Source organism: Callorhinus ursinus, unplaced genomic scaffold (genome assembly GCF_003265705.2).
Source record: "Callorhinus ursinus isolate GAN/ISIS: 27379988/994484 unplaced genomic scaffold, GSC_fseal_2.0 scaffold3, whole genome shotgun sequence".
In the NCBI taxonomy this organism is placed as follows: domain Eukaryota; kingdom Metazoa; phylum Chordata; class Mammalia; order Carnivora; family Otariidae; genus Callorhinus; species Callorhinus ursinus.
The window spans coordinates 56,932,596-56,940,709 of record NW_027397065.1 but is presented as its reverse complement, the minus strand read 5'-3'; the positions used below and the strand labels follow the sequence as shown (position 1 = coordinate 56,940,709).

The 8,114-nt window shown below is 38.5% G+C and overlaps 1 pseudogene; it reads left to right on the top strand.

The window, feature by feature from the left end:
* The first annotated feature begins 341 nt into the window (after nt 1-341).
* On the top strand, nt 342-1,542 carry LOC112820415 (rhomboid domain-containing protein 3 pseudogene; annotated as a pseudogene).
* The last annotated feature ends 6,572 nt before the right edge of the window (nt 1,543-8,114 follow it).

Sequence of the window (8,114 nt, the reverse complement as noted above, 5' to 3'; positions counted from 1 at the left end):
ATAATTCATAGCATTTTTTTGTTTTTGTTTTTGTTAAAGTTTTTAAATAAACATTTGTATTTTATTTCTATAAATTTAAAAAATGTATTATTCTATAAATAAAAAAATTTCTATAAAGTAAAAAATTTTCTATAAATTAAAAATTAAAAAAATTTTTTTGTCTTTGTTAAAGGTATTTTAAAATAAACATTGGTATTTTGTTATTTCTATAAATTAAAAAAAAAAATCTCTCTATCACTTGGAAGAATCTCCCCTATCCTTGTGTTCTCATTCTGTCCTCCGGGCTTGTCAGTAAGCACACAGCCCCAAGACCACTCTTGACACCTTCAGCCACTCTACGCATGCCAGAGCATCCGCCCGACCCACCCCTACTGTCCCCAGCACTGCCTCTTGCCTCCTCCATCCTGATGCTGCTGCTGAGCAACCTGTGGCTGGTGGGGACTGGCCCCAGCCTCACCCAGGCCCCAGAGCTGCCACTGGACCCTTGACAGGCTCACTGGCTGCAGAGTCATGCCCTGGGCTACATGGCCCAACCTGGCCTGCTCCTGAGCCTGATGCTCCTGCCCACACTGGGCTGGTAGCAGGAGTGCTACCTGGGCACATTGCAGTTCCTGCTTGCCTCTACCCTGTCCCCCTGGCTGCTGGACTCAGGGTGTCCAGTGCAGCTGGGGGCTACAGCTCCATGCCTGTCCCCCCCCCCCCGGCCATGCTGGTAGGGCGGGGTCACCAGCCTAGACCTCCCCAGGGGGTACGATCACTGTGGCTGCTACCTACCATAGCTGCTCCTTGCCTTGACACCACTGCTCAGCTCCGAGCCACCCCTCCTGCAGCTATTCTGCAGCCTCCTGGCTGGCCTGGCCTACACAGCTGGGGCCTTCCGGTGGCTGGAGCTCTCTGAGCTGAAGTTAAAAGCACTGCAGGAGGGCCTTTTGTGCAGGGCCCTGGCCACTCCAACTCCTTCCTACCCCAGGTGGCCTGGCTGAGCTGCCTGCCTATTCCCCATCCTGTTGGAGCTAGACCTCTTGCCCCTGGACTTCCTTACATGGCCTCCGGTCCCACAGCAAAGGCTCAGCCCATCTCCCGCCAGGCCTGGGGTCTGTGTAGCAGATCTGGGAGGGCTCCTCCGAGGGGAGACTGGCTTGGGTCTGGATAGGTCTTGGATGCTGCAGGAGAGGATCCAGGCCTCAGTCATGAGGGGCCAGCACAGTGTCTGAGAACCCACTATGACTGCTTAAGTCCATTGTCTCCTGTCTGCAGCTGCAGCAGCTGGAGCACTTGGGCTTCCCTGCAGAGCAGGCTGTGGTGGTATTGGCAACCACAGGCCGCATGGAGGGTGCTGTGTGTCACTGCTGGCTGGGGGGGGGGGTTGGGGGGGAGGTGGGCATGGAGGTGACTCAGGAGAGGGGTTGCCTGCCTACCCCCAAGGGCCCCGGTCCTCCGCAGCACAGGCAGACCTGTGACAGGTCAGGTGACAAGAGGCTTGGCCTGTGGGTGAGTAGTCCATCCAAGCCTCAGCTCTGTCTGCTGAGAGTCACGCTGTGATACAGGAGAGCCCCCTCCCACACCGCACCCCACCCTTGCACTGTTTAGAATAAAAACCAGTTTGCTTCTCCAAAAAAAAAAAAAAAGTATTACTATATTTTTATCTTCTAACTGGTCACCTTACTAAATTATTTTGTTCCTTTTAATAATTTTTTTATTGACTTTCCAGGATTTTCTATGTAGAAAAATCACACAAATTGCAACTAATGGTGATTTTTTTTTCATTTCTCCCTTTCCAATATTTATTTCTCTTATTTAAGTTCTTGTTTTATCACCTTTGGCCCCACATTTTCATGTAATAATCATGGTACTTAATTTAAAACAACAGAATAAGCCAGACTCTGGTTAATTTTGGCAAAACAAAACAATAAAAATAGCTCAAGGAAAACTGGAGAACAATATTTAGAAAAAAGTGTGATATTAGTAGAGGAAAAGACAAATAGTTTAGTGAAGAATAGAGAGACAAAAGGAGACACACCTGTACATAAGAATATATATATGATATTTCAGAATAGTGAAGAAGAGAAAGATAATCCAATAAATTAGAGGCTAATGTGTTATACATTTTGATAGATATATTTAGATCCCTATCACACACATCATATTAACTGATAAATTCCAAATTCATTAGAGTTCTAAAGATAAAACTATAATACTGTGTAAAAGCTATAGAAGGATTTACAAATTATTTTAGAGATAGAAAAGGACGTTAGATATACAGATAAAGACTGACATTTTTGACTACCGTATGAAATTTTAAAGAAAATTTATACATGATGAAAGACACCATAAAATAAAAACAAAACACAGATTAGGAGAAAATATGTACAGTGTATCATCTATAAAGAGTTAATATCCTTAATATTAAAAGAGCACCAATATGTTGGGAAAATTGGACAGCCACATGCAGAACAATGAAACAGTACCATTTCCTTACATGATGCACAAAAATAGACTCAAAATGGATGAAAGACCTAAATGTGAGACAAGAATCCATCAAAATCCTAGAGAACACAGGCAGAACCTCTGTGACCTTGGCCGTAGCAACTTCTTGCTAGACACGTCTACAAAGGCAAGGGAAACAAAGGCAAAAATGAACTATTGAGACTTCATCAAGATAAAAAGCTTTTGCACGGCAAAGGAAACAGTTGACAAAACCAAAAGACAACCGACAGAATGGGAGAAGATATTTGCAAATGATATACCAGATAAAGAGGTAGCGTCCAAAATCTATAAAGAACTTATCAAACTCAACACCCAAAGAACAAATGATCCAATCAAGAAATGGGCAGAAGACAGAAACAGACATTTTTCCAAAGAAGACATCCAAATGGCCAACAGGCACATGAAAAAGTGCTCAACATCACTTGGCATCAGGGAAATCCAAATCAAAACCTCAACGAGATACCACCTCACACCAGTCAGAATGGCTAAAATTAACAAGTCAGGAAACGACAGATGTTGGCGAGGATGCGGAGAAAGGGGAACCCTCCTACACTGTTGGTGGGAATGCAAGCTGGTGCAGGCCCTCTGGAAAACAGTATGGAGGTTCCCCAAAAAGTTGAAAATAGAGCTACCATACGACCCAGCAATTGCACTACTGGGTATTTGCCTCAAAGATACAAATGTAGTGATCCAAAGGGGTACGTGCACCCCAATGTTTATAGCAGCAATGTCCACAATAGCCAAACTGTGGAAAGAGCCAAGATGTCCATCGACAAATAAATGGATAAAGAAGATGTGGTATATATACAATGGAATATTACATAGCCATCAAAAAAATGAGATCTTGTCATTTGCAACAACGTGGGATGAACTAGTGGGTATTATGCTAAGTGAAATAAGTCAATCAGAAAATGACAATTATCCTATGATTTCACTGGTATGTGGAATTTAAGAAACAAAACAGAGGATCATAGGGGAAGAGAGGAAAAAATAAAACAAGACAAAATCAGAGAGGGAGACAAACCATAAGAGACTCTTAATCATAGGAAACAAACTGAGGGTTGCTGGAGGGGAGAGGGGTGGGGGGATGGGGTACCTGGGTGATAGATAGACGTTACGGAGGGCACAGGATGTAATGAACACTGGGTATTATATAAGACTGATGACTCACTGACCTCTACCTCTGAAACCAGTAATACATTATATGTTAATTAATTAAATTTAAATTTTAAAAAATATTTTATATACTTGATTAAACATTGAAATACTGCTTTTAGACAAATGTTTGATTAAATAAATTATTAAAATTCAAAAAAATAAAAACAATTGAATAAAAAAACAAAAATAAAAGAGCACCAATAAATCAGTACAAAAGATAAAGACCCCACTTTAAAAAAAAGTGGCATGGGATGCATTTAGGGCAATATATAAATGGATTAGGATTAGTCTTAAAAATCTGGTTAAGAAAGTAGAGTTTACTGCATTTTCTCAGCTTTCTTTGTGTGTATCCAAATAATAAAGATCTCAGTTCACAGCTTCTGCAATGAATTTCTGCATGGACCAGAAATAAAAAGGATAGGTAGAGCCATCAGCAAAGTCAATGGCATAGAGACAGCCTGAAAAGCAAGTTCATTCAGATCAGGGGGCCCTTGGAGGACTCAGGTGTACAAGTTCGTCCAGAGTCTCAGCATCTTCCAGACCTTTGAGGGGACAAATTACATTCTCCATCTGTTTGTAGCCCAGCCAGGCCCCTTAGCCAAAGGAGAAGAACTCTACTGTCTTAGGATGCTTTGAAAAAACATTTTAGAAATGCTGGTCCCTTTGGCGTTGAAGCAAATAAACAGGGCAGGTCAGGGCAATGGTGAGTCTGAGTGAGCGTGCCCCAACACACTGGCAAAGAGAATCTGGAAAGGTTTGTCACCATAGTGGAATCACGTAGGATGGCCAAAACACTGACTGCAGCACCTGGAAGACAGTGTCGCTGATCTCTATGCCATGGTGATATTCTCTCCAGGGCCTACCATAAACTGGGCAGAGATAGCTCCATAATATGCAGGATGCAGTGCAGAATGTAAGTGCGAAGTCCCTGTTCAAAAAGCAGGAAGAAGTTCCGTTACAAGTACTAAACCATAAAGCTTTTTACCTTTCTTCTGTGGTCTTTCTCTCGACCTCTGTCTTTTATATTTCTCTAAGTAGAGAAAAAAATTGTTAATTATTAGAAAGAATTTTACCGTTCATCTTTATATTGTTCAATACCGGATTAGATGCAAATATAAGAATATGTAATTCATATGCAGAGTCACTGAAATTACACAATTCATATGTCATCGTTTATACATACATGTTTTTGGTTCTTACCAAGTAAGTGAAAATGTTGCACAAAAGTAACTTTGTTGTTTTTATTTTGCTTCTTGGCACATGCACATTCCACCAACACTCTACCTTCTACTTATTGATGAGTAAAAAAGAACTGAAAAGAAAAGGATCTAAGGGTTACCCTTTCTTCCTTCTATGTCATTTTCAGTGTAAGTATTGATTTCAAAGGTGAAGCATTCTTTCACCCAGTTTTTATTAACGGAGATTATTTGATAGTAATCTATCACATTTAAGAGATTATAATGTACATATAATAAATATATATTATATCTCAATATTTAATTATTTTCCTGAATACATGAGTCAAGAAATCTTAAGGAAACATATTAAGTTACTCTCAAAAGTTACTCATGAATAGAGTTAAATATACTGATGAATGATTCATGTCACATATATGGAAGTGAGTATTAAAAAAACAGACATTTTGGATACAGGTATAAACATGAGCACGCACACATGTGCACACACACATTCATGTACTTATTCAACTTTTTCTCTAAAACTGAAAGTAAATGCATTTTGAAAGACTAAATTCCTCATAGGTTGGCAGGGCAAAAATTCATCTTCAGTTTACAATTATTATGTGTATTACCTATAAAAAATACTGTCGTTTCTTTACAAAATATTTTGTTTTCAATAAAGATTATATAACACAATAAAACTTTAGAAACTATAAAGATAACATATTTAAAGTTAAGCAAATATTTTACTTTAGAATATTATCAGAAATTGTTCTTTGAATATATAGCAAAAAAAATTTTAATTAGCCCGTATCTCACTCTATTTATTTTTAAAGATTTTATTTTTTAAGTCATCTCTCTACCCAACATGGGGCTTGAACAACCTCAAATTCCAGAGTCGCATGCTCCACCTACTGAGCCAGCCAGGCACCCCAGCCCCAGCTTACTTTAAAAGCAATAATATTTGGCAATCTCTGGAGTACTTTCAAATAACTGATTATGTCCCCTGGTGACCCAACACTACCTGTGTTTCCTATTTCAACAAAGCCATTCTCTTTGAAGTGGAGGATGTGAGATCAGATATTGCTCCTCAAGGAACTGAAATTCTATACACCTGGCCTTCAGTTTCACTTCTCTGTAATCCACTCAAGTTTATAAACAGGAAGAAAGGGTAACATCTATACACAAAGGAAGAGAAGAGTGGAAGGGAAGATAAACCCTTGCCAGTTAATTACTAAAGAACGACCTAGGTGGAATTCACTTTCTTCCATGATTTCAGCTATTCCACTAACTTTGTATACATTTCCAGTAGAATGAGTACTAGACTGGGTTAGCATCTCTGCACTCAGGGGTATTGTGTACTTGACACCAAGAGCCAAATGTTTTTCTAAAATTTGAATTTCATCAACATTGTACTGTATTATAGTGATTTCATACCATTGGAACACAGCTTTTGGTATTATTTCTTATTCTCTATCTAACATCTCTTATTGGTCTGAATTATAATTAATCATATAAAACACTTTAAAAGTATTTTGCCTATTTTGTTTGAGGGAAAGACTATTCAGAGATTCTCAGTTAACAAAACAGTGCCCTCTTGGAATGGAAGCACATGATATGCCCTTAAAATACATAACTTCATTTTAAATCTCACACACACACACACACACACACACACACACACAAACACACACGCACACACATCTATATAACTAGATGCAGGTATCTAGATATACATACACACCTATATAGGTATGTACATAACATATATATTCAGATACATTATTTCAAACTCATATATATGACAAAATTTTTAGTTTAAGTCTGTATCCCCAAAAATTTTGGAAAAGTCAGAAATATTTGACTGGAAGTACAAATTCTTTATGAAAAAGCAAAATGTAATGTGTATTACTCTTTCAAATATGAAACTATACATACAACTTATAAGTTATCAGAACTTTTTTGGATGTGAACAGACTAGTGTTGTTAAAATAGCCATATAATCCTGTCAAATAACAGTGACTATTCCATTTAACTCTAATTTTCCCAGCCAAGATCAAACCTGAGCTTATTTCAATCCCTCTCATTCTCAAATCAAACTCTATACTAAAAAAAGGCAAAACAAAAAATGCACTGTAGTTTGAAAACTGCATGTTAGTGAAGCAGTGGTTGATTTGTTAAAGTATTTCACTGGAAAATAATTTTAAACCACTGAAAATAAAGGTGTCTCAAAATATAGCCAATGCAGGAAAGTACAATTTTAACACCGCAACCAATTGTAGTTAATTTGGTTTAAAAATCAGGACTCTGGATACACAGTGTTCTCCCTTAACACTTCTATATTGTATTCAAGTCAGCATTGACTTTGAAATTTTTTATGACTTCAGATTTTATGTAGTTATTTTTCTTAGACTTTTTTTATCTTTAAACTTTTGTTATGGAATAATTTGGAACAATATTCCAGGTGATTCTTGTTGTGAGAATAAGCTGAATGGACACGAGCTTCCAATTTTCAGGGTTTTGTTTTTTCCCCCCTTAGGAGAGATTCTTTCTGCCATTACCACCCATAATTTTCCAGCCTCCACAATTTCCTCTTTCTTACAAGCAACACTTGTTAATATAGTTCTTTCATGTATACCATTGAAATTATAAGCCTATGATCTAATTAATACAGAGGAGAAATTAATCAATAGAAATAGAATTTGGAAGGTCTTACTGCCTCAAAATTGTGCTAATTTCAAATAAAACCACTGAGGAACTTTGAAATTAAGATGTCAACATCTTTTCAAGGAAATGGTCAGTTTTTTGAACATGGGTCAACTCAGAAAATTTACTGGTGTTTGATTTATAGGTGACTCAAGGGGAGAGCAGTAAAATGTGATCCGGAGACAGAACCAGAACAGACATTTGCTGATGCAGTTCCAATGACAGGCATCACTAATATCCTAATAGCTGATCACTGGCTTACACTAGACTCACAGATGATTTTTTTGTGATTGCGTGTTCATTTGTTTGTCAAGACATTACCTTATCCCTTAGATGATGGCTGTCAAACCTAGTTGCACACCCCCAACAATTCTGGAAATGACTCCAAATTCAGTTTTACAGTACCATCCAATTCAGTCCACTGAATCAGAATCTTTGAGAGGAAAACCTATAAATCTTTTCCTTCTGCCCATCCCTCTCCCCCTTTTTCCCCCCATTTTCCACTTCCCCACCCTACTTTTCTTCCTCTGTCCCTCTCCCGCCCTTCAGGCATATTACAGGAACAAAAACCGTTGGTGCAAGATG